General features: G+C 48.0%; 1 long non-coding RNA gene across 3 annotated transcripts; it reads left to right on the top strand.

The window, feature by feature from the left end:
* The first annotated feature begins 2,755 nt into the window (after window positions 1-2,755).
* On the top strand, window positions 2,756-7,494 carry LOC136530716 (uncharacterized). Of its 3 annotated transcripts, none has more exons than XR_010777854.1 (8): window positions 2,756-3,303; window positions 3,502-3,699; window positions 4,258-4,315; window positions 4,518-4,595; window positions 5,230-5,335; window positions 5,445-5,712; window positions 6,240-6,290; window positions 7,378-7,494. It is a non-coding gene; the product is annotated as an uncharacterized lncRNA (long non-coding RNA). The 3 variants fall into 3 exon arrangements; XR_010777853.1 differs by having other exon boundaries at window positions 2,759-3,303; window positions 5,469-5,712; window positions 7,378-7,493; XR_010777852.1 differs by having other exon boundaries at window positions 2,759-3,303; window positions 5,230-5,339; window positions 5,469-5,712; window positions 7,378-7,493.
* Window positions 7,495-11,631: the final 4,137 nt, after the last annotated feature.

The following is an 11,631-nucleotide window of genomic DNA, read 5'->3' as shown; positions in this document are numbered from 1 at the left end:
TCAGCCTCTACAAATAAGTGCTCTATTTTTGTGAGAACGACATAAGGAATTTTGGTTCTGTGTTGATCCTTACTGTTTTTAGTCCCACCTCGACATGCCTACAAGAAGCGACGGAAAAGTTGTCTAATCCTTAAAATAAATTATATATATATATATATATATATATATATATATATATATATATATATATATATATAGGGAGAGGCTATTCAGTAGCCGGCTACAAAATAAGTTATTCTGTAGCCACCTCCATTTACTATAATTTTATATACTAATTTACCATAATGTCAATACATATTTACGATAGTTGGGTTACTATAACACATGGGGATATTTACCATAACATTATATTAAACCACTTAGTAAGGAGTTACTATAATCTCGTAAATTAACATAGTAATTATCATAACTCAAAGTGGCTACAGAATAAGTTATTCTGTAGCCAGCTACAGGATAGTAGTTCTATATATATATATATATATATATATATATATATATATATATATATATATATATATATATATATATATATATATATATATATATATATATTATAGATCTTCTATGTATTACCTTGGGTATACCCGAGCTCAAATCGTGGACCCGAGCTAACCCGCCCCTCCCCGCTCCCACCTCCTCTTTATCCTATCGAGTTTTTTCGTTCATGAATGAGATTCTATTCGTCTTCCTTATTCTTCAAAAATAGTTAGGCCTCGAAAAGTGGGAGAATCGAATAGTTAGGTCACAAGGCATTCCATCTGAGAAGCTATAAGGGAGAGAATCTTCTATTAACAAGGATGACAAAGAATTAACCTGTACGGAGTTTTTAAGCACAATTAAGGAGAGCTATAAAGGATTTTTTTGTATTTTTTTTCTTCTCATAAGTCATTTTTTTACATCACACTATAATGGGCAAAGTGGGCTTGGTGAGCAATTAAGTTTACATATTACAGTGATGTTAACTGAAAGGCACTCTCATGTGCTGGATGTCCGATGAGTTACCAATGCACCTTTCCCTTTCTAAAGGCGTTGCCCAAGATGTGTTATATGACAGTTGGGGGTGTTTTTTGCTGCAAATGTTTTTTAGGGAATTTTTTTCGGCAAATGTTTGAATTTTGGTGGTGAGGCAGCTTCAATGAGCCTCTACAAATAAGTGCTCTATTTTTGTGAGAACGACATCAGGAATTTTGGTTCTTTGTTGATCCTTACTGTTTTTAGTCCCACCTCGACATGCCAACAAGAAGCGACAGAAAAGCTACATAATCCTTAAAATAAATAATATATATATATATATATTATATATATAGATCTTCTATGTATTACCTTGGGTATACCCGAGCTCAAATCCCGGACCCGAGCCAACCCGCCCCCCCCCCACGCACACACCGCTCCCACCTACTCTTTATCCTATCGAGTTTTTTTTTTCTGTTCATGAATGAGATTCTATTCGTCTTCCTTATTCTTCAAAAATAGTTAGGCCTAGAAAAGTGGAAGAATCGAATAGTTAGGTCACAAGGCATTCCATCTGAGAAGCTATAAGGGAGAGAATCTTCTATTAACAAGGATGACAAAGAATTAACCTGTAAGGAGTTTTTAAGCTCAATTAAGGAGAGGTATAAAGGAATTTTTGTATTTTTTTCTTCTCATAAGTCATTTTTTTCGTCACGCTATAATGGGCAAAGTGGGCTTGGTGAGCAATTAAGTTTACGTATTACAGTGATGCTAAATCAAAGGCACTCTCATGTGCTGGATGTCCGATGAGTTACCAATGCACCTTTCTCTTTCTAAAGACGTCGCCTAAGAGGTGCTATATGACAGTTGGGGGTGTTTTTTTGCTGCAAATGTTTTTTAGATAATTATTTGCTGCAAATGTTTGAATTGTGGTGGCGAGGCAGCGTCCATCAGCCTCTACAAATAAGTGCTCTATTTTTGTGAGAACGACATCAATAATTTTGGTTCTGTGTTGATCGTTACTGGTTTTAGTCCCACCTCAACATGCCAACAAGAAGCGACGGAAAAGCTGCCTAATCCTTAAAATAAATAAATAATATATATATATATATATATATATATATATATATATATATATTATAGATCTTCTATGTATTACTTTGGGTATACCCGAGCTCAAATCCCGGACCCGAGCCAACCCCGTCCCCCCCCCCCCCCACCGCTCCCACCTCCTCTTTATCCTATCGAGTTTTTTTTTTCATGAATGAGATTCTATTCCTCTTCCTTATTCTTCAAAAATAGTTAGATCTAGAAAAGTGGGAGAATGGAATAGTTAGGTCACAAGGCATTCCATCTGAGAAGCTATAAAGGAGAGAATCTTCTGTTAACAAGGATGACAAAGAATTAACCTGTAAGAAGTTTTTAAGCTCAATTAAGGAGAGGTATAAAGGAATTTTTGTATTTTTTTTTCTCATAAGTCATTTTTTTACGTCACGCTATAATGGGCAAAGTGGGCTTGATGAGCAATTAAGTTTACGAAATGCTAAATTGACGGCACTCTCATATGCTGGATATCCGATGAGTTACCAATGCACCTTTCTATTTCTAAAGGCGTTGCCCAAGAGGTGCTATATTACAGTTGGGAGTGTTTTTTTTTTTTTTTTTGCTGTAAATGTTTTTTTCGGAAATTTTTTTTTGCAAATGTTTGAATCGTGGCGGCCAGACAGCTTCCACCCGACTCTACGAATAAGTGCTCTATTTTCGTGAGAACCACGTCAGGAATTTTGGTTCCGTTTTGATCCTGGACCCGAGCCAACCCGGACCCCTCTTTATCCTATCGAGTTTTTTTTCGTTCTATAATTTCGAGATCGTGGGGAGGAGACGCCGGTTCCTCCGAGCTCGCCGCTCCCTCCGCCGGTTTCGCCCAGCTCGCCGCTCCCTCCGCCGCACGAGCACAGCTCGCCGCCCCCTCCGCCACGAGCTCACCTTCTGCGCCGCCGTCTCCTCTGAGGATAGCCACGGTCAACGAGCAGGCTCCAGGCGGTCGAGCGAGCGGCAGCGCCGGCGAGCTCGTGGAGGCAACGACGTTCTCCCATCGTCGGAGATCGGGAAGGCCACCTTGCTCTCGACGTTAAGGAGCGCCGGTGGCACCTCATCCACGACGCGCTGTTGTGGCCTCGAGCGACGAACTGAGTAGGCGGCGTAGATCCGGTCGGCAGCAAGCAAGGTGGCCGGCCCGGCTACAGGCAGGAGGCCGAGCCCCCTCAGATCCCGTCGGCAGCAGGCAGGAGGCCGAGCCACCACGCCCCCTTGCGACCTTCGAGCGGGATGAGGAGCGAGCAGATCGACAAGGTGCGCCCTTTCCTCCTCCCTAGCTCGATCCCTTCCTACCTCTGTCCAGATCCAACAGATTTTAATATTTATTTATACCCTGGGTACGTCCCTGCATCCCTTGCTCAATCAAATGTCTGCCTGCCCATGGCTATTCGTCTCGTTGCCATTGGCATCTTTTGAACGACCTGAACCTGTTTGCATTTGCGTTGGATGCAGGTTTGTCGAAAGAAGGGGAATTCATTGCAGACGCCACATCTAGAGTAGGGCACGGGATTTGAAAACAGATGATTTCGATCTAATTGGGATCCGCTGCCTCTAGGAGTCTGAAGTGGCAGGGCGTTGCATTGGGAGTTCTGGTGTCCAAGGCAGCACTAGCATAAGCAGGAGAATGCATTAATGAAATGTGTAGTCCAGGTATAATAGAGATAAACCCGTCCTACTATTTTGATTTTGTGATGTATTAGTTCATTCCCAAGCTTAATTTTCTAGATTGTAGACCTTGGAACGACTGCTGTGTTCCTGCTTGACGAGGTGCAGCAATTTTGGTTGCATGCTAGGTGCTCGAAAAAATTCCCATTCAAATTATTTATTTATGAGATTTATTTTTGGAGATGCAGGCTTGATTTGTGTTGGTATTTGACTCTTAGTTTGATAGTTTCATCCCATTTTGTGACATATTTCCTGGGATTCATGATCATAATGTTTACAAACTCTTTATCAACTAGACATTTCATCCTTTTATCTGCATATATATTCAAATGTCATATCATGAAAATTTTATATGATAATTTGCTTTCACGTGAAGTCTCAGCTTATAAATAATGTTTGTCTGGATGTAATCTCAGATGGGAAGCTATATTGCAATATATATTATTCTTCGTGCGATGATTTTTTTCTTAAAATTTCCTGTCAGTGTCTGGAGGCCATGAGAAGTTATTTATCCTCTTTTCTCTCTATTGGTTTTTTGTGCAGATCCCAGGTGCTCGCCATCAAAGCATCCTCCATCTACTCCCCATGATTACTCACATAGGTAGTCTCTTCTACTATTACTGATTTGTTTGTGTGGCTAATTATGCTTGAAGATTTACATGAGTATAAATTTTGCCTTTGTTTCCATTGGAAATTAGCTTCTTTTTCAGCCTTGCTAATTTTCCAATTTTACACATTTAATTTATGGCCGTTGTAGCTTCCAAATCATTAACACTAGTTATTTCTGTTTTTTATCATTTTAGTTAGCCTTCCACCAGTAGGAGACGTCTGCTTCTTCTGCACTCCATCAGCAACAGTGGAGTGCCGCTAGCACGAAAAAGGTATGCTGGAGAATGCTCTACACTTTTTTGGACTTATCACTGTTTCCACCAGTCATAAATTTGGCATTGATTTTATGATTTATCTATCTTGATCTATGTATGCACTTGTTGATATTACAGATTTATGGTTTCTGAATGTTAATCATTGTGGTATGCTTTTGGCAATTGCATGTGTGAGCACCTGATGCTCATATGCTCTTGAATCCCAAAGCTGATCATTCTTGTCCATATGCTCATGTATTCTAAAATTTCCGTATCCTATTATGCATGCCACTTTGCTTCTTGCAAGACCACTTGTATACTGCTCATATGCTCATCTTTAAATATGTACATCGCTGTATCTTGTCACTTTGATACGCATTTCATGATTAGAATTTCCCAGAACCAGGAAACTTCATGGTGGATGCACATTGTATCATATCTGATTCTGCTTGGTTGCTGTTCAAGTTCTTAAAATAATTAATCCCTAAAAGTATTTCTGCTATCTCAGATAATTCAAACTAGCAGATAATTAATTATCTACCAGCCCCTAAAAGTATTTCTGCTCATATGCTTGACGACAGCTAGTTGAAACATTGTCGATGTATTATCACATAATATCATACAGTAATTGATTTGTTGTTTAAAATTACAGGTTTATTAGCTCTTGGGTAGTTGAATCTTAGTCAAATTGGTGTATGTTGAACTAATGAATTATATGAAGGTGCTGCTAGCTTGCTATGGACGACCGCTTTTTAATAGTAGGTACCATCTTCATTCTTTAAGAATTAAATTTGTCGTATATTATCCATTCGTGTGGGATATCAATGAGAATGTGATGTGCGTATGTGATTTTTTTTATAATATTAGTTATGTGTTCACGTTCTGCCCCAGCTAAATTTTGGTTGAGCTCCGCCACTATCTGGCTCTGCCCTGCTTTGCATCCTCCTCAATGAAGATGACGGTGGCACCTTGCCTGGTTGTCGCCAGACGCAGTATGTGGCAGCAGGTGCTGGGTGTTGGCAAAGCTTGGGCTCTACCAGGCATCGTTAGATGCTGGCCCGCTCCACGTCAACCCGCCCACGCTAGCCGATCCTGATAGTCATGGCAAGAACCCGAATGCAACTCTTCCCTGCAGGTAGTTTTCTTCTGCCTCTGTTTCCTTCCACTAAAATTGCAGCCACCAATCAGTGATATTTGTGTGACTAAAACTAACCGAGTTAATTCGCATCTTCCAATTCTGGCCCAGAGGCTGCTCTTGACCAAATTGGATTTATTTTACATATTCACTTTGAAGATATTGTAGGCAATTTCAACTTAACTAGCTACTTCACCTCGTGAATCAAACTGTATGCTCATAGGATTTCTGAGTTAAGCAAATTGATTATTCCAGTCCAAAAATTAGGTTCAGTAATTCTTTGCTCACTAAGCTGCTGTGTGGTGCTTCCCTCACCAGCAGCCTTGACCTAGCAAGATCCCGTTTCCGTGCCTCATTGAGGCACGCACAATCCTTCTTATATGTTTTTGGATTTGGATTAGGCTAATTTCAGGCTTATCTTGTAGATTGTGAATCTCAGGGCTGGTATGCAATTAGTTTGGTGTTTCTTTATCAAGCCTGGCAGGATTCTTATGAGATCACAGCATGTTATCATGTCTGTTTTCCAGGTACTGATGTAGATTCCTTGAGAATGAAGGCAACACTTGATGCAGAATTATGTGAGTGATGCAAACTCTCTGAAAACAATAGTCATTTTTATAACATTCCTGATTTGTCGGTGTGACTTATTATGTTTGAATTTTCATCTTGTATATCTTTTGTTCGTGTCACTAGTTATGCTTTGCTAGATAATTAGCCATATCAGTATAGCCCTCTGATCTGTTTTAAAATAACTTGGCGATAACCATATCAATATGGTCCTGATCTGTTTGGGTGACTAATTATGCTACATTGGATAATCATATTATTCTTTTGCCATATGAATGTTCATCTTTTATATTCTTGGACAAGTTTGCCAATCCAAGTGCCACAAAAGGTTAGGGCCCTCTTCAATGTTGCAGTAGAAACCATAGTTGGCAATGGGGAATCGATCAAGTTCATGTTAATGCAATATGAGCGATTAAGAATGTTGCAAGATTAACCTAGGCTTTGCTTTCTAAGGCTGACAAATTGACATCTTAACTTGGCTATACATTGATGTTCTATTTATTATTGTCATGGTATATTATATCATTGGACATTTTTCCTTGGACATATATTTTAATTTTGACTGGTTTATGGATCTCTGTTTCAAAACTCTAATTATTGTTCTAAAGTTTGTTGGGAGGGAATGATAGGGAAGATAGAGGGGGATGGCGGGCTGAGAGAGGGAAATGCGATGGAGTCAGTCAACGAGAGGTGATAAGGGGAAAGATAGAAATGCGTGTGTTGTAGATTTAAAATGAGCATGATTCATTTGCTTTTGCATTCAACAAAAAATTTAGCATGAGTTCAAATTTGTGCTCTGCTTTCTTGGGTACTTCTGTTCTCTGACTTTTTCCTTGTTGCGTGAAATGAGCCTGCAGATTGTTTAGCTTACTTAGATATACCTTATTATTTATATTTATCGTTCACAGATTACTACAGGTTGTATAGTGAGGATTGATGAGGAGCTGGACCTTTTTTCTGTCTTTTGACTTTCAGTTTAGTTGTGCATCTTATTACCTGTTTTTATTTAATTTTATTTTTAGTCAACATTTGCGAGACCTGATCTCCTGTCCTATTTCTCTAATTTTTTCTTGTTTAATCCAATGCTGTTGCCCGCAGGCAGCCTTGCCACCACTCAATCTGGGAGGGAGGCTGCCGATTTAGTTGAAAACCAACGCAATCCGGCTGTGGAACAGTAGCATGTTCATCAAGATTGAGGTATGCTAAGAGCCCTGCTCCTCCCCTCTGCGAGATCCATCGTGTTTTCAGCTCTGGATTTCCATATAATTCTGAAGTCTGTAGCCCATAAGACAAAATATTTTTCAGCTCTTTATCTATTTGCTTGCCGAAGTAGCACTTGTTGAACTAACTTAGGCCCCATCCGTGATCATGATCTTGCCCGCCTTGTGATGGATAAGTCTCATGTGTGGCTGGTCTTTGTGGGGTTGTGCTGCTCACATGGTCCTTGTGGCTGTTTTTTCTGTTTTTAGGACATCATCTTAGACTAGAGGACAGCATCTTAGAGGACAACATCTTAGACTAGAGGACAACATCTTAGCTAGGACAACATATTAGCATCTTAGACTAGCATCTTGGCATATGCTTGGCTGGCTAGCAGCCTATAAATATGTAACCCCAACCCCTCAGGTTGGTATGGCATTTGTGTGAGCTTGTGTGAGAAATAGACAAGAAAATTGTCCCCAACTCCTAGTGTCATCCTCTCTCGATGAGAGTAAGAATTCTCCTACTACCTAGAGTGAGAATTCAGCGACTAACAACTGGTATCAGAGCCGTACTATCCTGTAGCCTGAGCATCTCTTGCTCATCTTCTCTCCCAGCCCCACAACAGCCCCAGCTGTTGGCAGCAGCAGCTCCTCCGGCCGCTCCTGTTCACTCCTCTCCCAGCTCGTCTGAAGCAGCCCTCTCCCCACGCAGCAGCCCCCCAATAGCGCGTCATGTCCGCAGGGCAGTCCTCAGCGCTCGGTCGCCTCGAGCACGCGGCGTCGGCAGGAGGCTGAACTTGCCGCGGCAGAGGAACGCGAGCGAGCGGCGGCAGAGACCGCGGCGGCGGCGGTAAGGGGCGTCGAGGCTGGCAGCGGCGGAGCTGGCAGCAGCCAGAGCGGAGGCGGAAGCAACGGCGGCGGCGAATGCAGCGCGTGCGGCGGCGGCGGAGGTCGAGGCTCTGCGCGGCAGCATCAGCAGCTCCATTTCCGCTGACGACACCGCCGACGCGGACCCGAGCTGCTGGAGAGGGAGGCAGCGCGAGCGCGGCGGCGCAGTGGGCAGCCGCGCACGTCCACGAGCGTGGCGGCAGCCTAGACAGGCGCGGACGCGCTGGCGGCGCTCTTGGAGGAGGCGCGCACGGCGGTGGCGCTCCTGGGGCAGCCGCGCACGCCCACGAACGCGGCGGCAGCCCAGACAGGCGCGGACGCGCCGGTGGCGCTCCTAGAGGAGGCGCGCACGGCGGCGGCGCTCCTGGAGGAGGCGCGCACGGCAACGGTGGCGGACGGGTTGATGGAGAGTGCGGCCTTCACAGGCAGCGTGGCTCTCTCTCCCCGGATCGGTACCGACGGGTCGATGGAGAGCGCGGCCTTCACAGGCAGCGTGACTCTCTCTCCCCGGATCGGTACCGTGGTTACCATGGGCTCCAGGCTGTTGTCAGGGACGTCGGTCCCGACGGTGGGTGGCCTACCCTCACCAAGACCAACTACGTCGAGTGGGCTGCGGTGATGAGGGTAAAGCTCCAGGTGCGGCACATGTGGGAGGCAGTCTGGTATGGCGACGTCGACTACGACCTAGATCGATGGGCGCTGGATGCTCTCATCGCTGCAGTCCCGCCCGAGATGCAGTTCTCGCTTACCAGCAAGCGGACTGCCAAGGAGGCTTGGGACGCCATCGCTGCGGCACGCATCGGCAGCGACCGCGCCCGCAAGTCCACACTGCAGGCACTTCGCAAGGAGTGGGAGAACCTGGCCTTCAAGCCAGGTGAGGACGTTGATGACTTTGCTCTCCGTCTCAACACTATGTTGGCAGAATATGGTGCAGTTCGGCGACGACACTTACGGCAAGGAGAGAGCTGTCGAAAAGCTCTTCCGCTGCGTCCCCGAGAAGTACAAGCAGATGGCTCGCTCGATCGAGTCTCTGCTGGATCTCTCCACGATGTCGATCGAGGAGGCGATAGGTCGCCTCAAGGTCGTCGACAGCGATGAGCCACAGTCCCTCTCGGGGCCCATCACCACTAGCAGGAAGCTCCTCCTCACTCGGGAGCAGTGGCTTGCCAGCCAAGGTGATCGGAGGAAGGGGGAGCCTTCTTCCGCGACAGGCGGCCGCAAGAGTGGCAAGCCACGCAAGGCGCGCAGAGACACCTAGGCCGGGGCGCGAGGACGTGCCGAGGGTGATGCCCGCGGAGGCGCCCAGGGCGGCGCCGCCGGCAGGCATAAGCCGGCACGAGACGACGCCTGCCGCAACTGCGGCCAGCTTGGCCATTGGGCCAAGGACTGTCGACAGCCACGACGCGGCCAGGCCCACGTCGCACAGGCGGAGGAGGAGCCGGCTCTGTTCATGGCACATGCCAGCATCGAGCTACCTCCAGCGGCACCGGCCGCAGCGGCTCTCCTCCACCTTGACGAGCCAAAAGCACACGCCCTCCTCGGCGACAGCTCCGGCAACGACAAGACTGACGGGTGGTGCCTCGACACCGGCGCCACCCATCACATGACCGGTCGACGGGAGTTCTTCACCGAGCTTGACTCTAGCGTCCGAGGCTCCGTCAAGTTTGGGGATGCCTCCGGCGTGGAGATCAAGGGCGTCGGCTCCATCATCTTCACCGCCGTGTCTGGTGAGCACAGGCTGCTCACCGGAGTCTACTACATCCCCGCGTTGAGGAACTCCAATCATCAGCTTGGGACAGCTGGATGAGAATGGTTCGCCGCGTGGGTGGTTGAGGACGGAGTCATGAGGATTTGGGATCGTCGTCGTCGCCTTCTTGCCAAGGTATCCAGAAGCGCAAATCGACTCTACGTCCTTAACGTGCAGGTGGCACAACCCCTCTGTCTCGCTGCTCGTCGGGACGACGAGGCGTGGCAGTGGCACGAGCGTTTCGGGCACCTTCACTTTGAGGCCCTGAAGCGGCTCAGTGCCACGGAGATGGTGCGAGGCCTGCCGTGCCTCGACCATGTGGAGCAGCTCTGCGACGTCTGCGTGTTGACGAAGCAGAGGCGACTCCCCTTTCCCCAGGGCGAGCTTTCGAGCCAAGGAGAGGCTCGAGCTCGTGCACGGGGACTTGTGTGGCCCGGTGACACCGGCCACACCGGGAGGACGACGCTACTTCCTGCTGCTCGTCGACGACCTCTCCCGCTACATGTGGGTGATGGTCCTCGGCAGCAAGGGAGAGGCTGCGGACGCCATCAGACGCGCGGAGGCGGAGTGCGGCCGCAAGCTGCGCGTGCTGCGCACCGACAACGGCGGCGAATTCACGGCGGCTGAATTCGCGTCGTACTGCGCTGACGAGGGCATTCAGCGCCACTACTCCGCGCCGTACAGCCCGCAGCAGAACGGCGTCGTCGAGCGGCGCAACCAGACGGTTGTGGGGATGGCTCGGGCCCTCCTCAAGCAGAGGGGGATGCCGGCTGTCTTCTGGGGAGAGGCGGTGGTGACGGCCGTCTACATCCTCAACCGCTCGCCTACCAAGGCGCTCGACGGCAGGACGCCGTACGAGGCTTGGCATGGGCGCAAGCCGGCGGTCTCCCACTTGCGGGTCTTCGGCTGCCTCGCGTTCGCCAAGGAGCTTGGCCACATCAGCAAGCTCGACGACAGGAGCACTCCGGGAGTGTTCATCGGCTACGCGGAGGGCTCGAAGGCCTACCGCATCCTCGACCCGAAGACACAGCGTGTGCGCACGGCGCGCGACGTTGTGTTCGACGAAGGGCGAGGATGGGCGTGGGACAAGGCGGTGGACGATGGCTCGGCTCCGACGTACGACGACTTCACTGTCGAGTACGTCCACTTCGAGGGAGCTGGGGGAGTAGGCAGCTCTTCTTCGGCGAGCGCGTCTACCCCAGTCCCCGAGCCTCCACCGACCCCGGCGCCTGCTACTCCGACAGCTCCACGCTCTCCAGCCAGGACCTCGGCTGCGATGAGTTCTTCGCCGGCTTCACCACAGCCGGCAACGCCACGCACTCCAGCACCGACAGGCACCTCTCCGGGCACGTCTACTCCAACACCAGCTCGTGTCGAGCACAGCCCGGTTGAGCTCGCTACTCCGCTCTCTCACGACGAGGAGCGCATCGACGCGTACCACGACGGCGAGCCGTTGCGGTACCGTACGATGGAGAACCTTCTCGGCGACCAGTTGGTGCCGGGACTGGTGCCTCA

The sequence above is a fragment of the Miscanthus floridulus genome, unplaced genomic scaffold (genome assembly GCF_019320115.1).
Source record: "Miscanthus floridulus cultivar M001 unplaced genomic scaffold, ASM1932011v1 fs_183, whole genome shotgun sequence".
In the NCBI taxonomy this organism is placed as follows: domain Eukaryota; kingdom Viridiplantae; phylum Streptophyta; class Magnoliopsida; order Poales; family Poaceae; genus Miscanthus; species Miscanthus floridulus.
The sequence above is the reverse complement of the archived record's forward strand: the minus strand, read 5'-3'. Positions and strand labels throughout refer to the sequence as shown.